Consider the following 1,530-nt stretch of genomic DNA (forward strand, 5'->3'; position numbering starts at 1 on the left):
TTTTTTTTTTTTTTTTTTGGATGTCAGATGTGATTTTTACTTTGTTAGGGGCTGGATATTTTTTAATTTCTATAATTTTTCTTGAGCATTGTCTTGGGATGCTGTGTAAGTTACTTGGAAAGAGTGGTTTTTTCAGGTTTTGATTTTAAGCTGTTTCACTTCATCTATTATTTGGTTCCTCAGTACAAAAGCCTAGAATTTTTGTGTAACATTAACTTTCCCCACTATCGAGACAAAGCCCTTTCAGTACTCTGCTCATTGCCCTGTGAGTTATGAGGTTTTCCACTCTGTCTGGTGGGAACAGACACAATTTCCAGCCCCGTGTGAGCACCAGGAATCATCTCCCCTCATCCTTTTGGGGAATTCTTTCTCTGGCCTGAGGTGGCCCCCAACATGCAGATGCTGAGTAGTGCACAGACATCCCCAGGGGAGTATTCAGCAGCGTGTTCCAGAACTCAGCAGGCATGTGCATGTTGGGGGTAGAAGGCAGTACATCAAGAGTTCCATTTTGGGCATGTAATATTTAAAACATGTAAGAGATCTTCAAGTAGAGATGTTGAAAAGAGAGTTGGAAATGTGAGGCTGAAGCTCAGAGATATCTGGGCTAAAGCGATACATTTGGAAACCAAGTTCATAAAAAATGTTATTTCACTCAGGCTTTATCATGAGGGTGTTTTTGACTGGGTCAAATGTTGCTAAGAGTTTAAGTAAGATGAGAACAGAGGAGATTTGGTAACAGGGATGATGTCACTAGTGACCTTGACAAGAATAGTTTGGGCAGAGCAGGGAAGGCAGAGGCCATGTTATGATGGTTTGAAGAATGGGGAGTTGAAGAAAGAAAACAGCATATGAATACAACTCTTCCAAGGAGTCTGGCTCCAAAAAGAAGAAAAAACAGGAAAACCATGAAGAGTACTTCAACACTCAAGTGAAGCCCCTGACTCAGAGAGATAAAGCATCTCCGTCTCTTTTCTCAGGGGCTGCCTTTTACATGAAGCGAAGTTTGTGTAGGTATTTCTCCATCCAACTCCTTTTACTTTTCATCGATAAAGATTCCTCAAAAACCCCATCATTGTGTGGTTCATCGGGCTTTGATTTTGGTGAGCTTGTAGCTATTTTAGTGGAATGGTGTCATCCAAAGGGATGGGGCTGCAAACCAGGTGCTATTTGCAAGCAGTTCCTCTGCAGAAACAGCTCAGGTGGTCTTCCTATCTCCAGTCTTGACTTATTAAATCCGTTCTTCCCATTGCAGTGGGACTACTCTCTTTAGAATCTAAATTTGACCTACTCATAACCATGCTCAGTTCCTTTCAAGAGGAATAAGCCCAAGTCCCTTATCAGGACATGGGAGGTCCTGCATGACACAGGCCTGCCATCTCTCCAGACTCAGTTCACAATTCCCTGCCTTACACATTTCACTCTCACCCTTGTGGTTCCCCCCACACACCAGGCTGTTCCATTCTCTGATGGCACCGACCCCCATGTTTATTTACGCACATCTCTTTACCTGGCTAACACTTATCTTTCAAG

This window comes from Rhinopithecus roxellana, chromosome 8, assembly GCF_007565055.1.
Source record: "Rhinopithecus roxellana isolate Shanxi Qingling chromosome 8, ASM756505v1, whole genome shotgun sequence".
NCBI classification, from domain to species: domain Eukaryota; kingdom Metazoa; phylum Chordata; class Mammalia; order Primates; family Cercopithecidae; genus Rhinopithecus; species Rhinopithecus roxellana.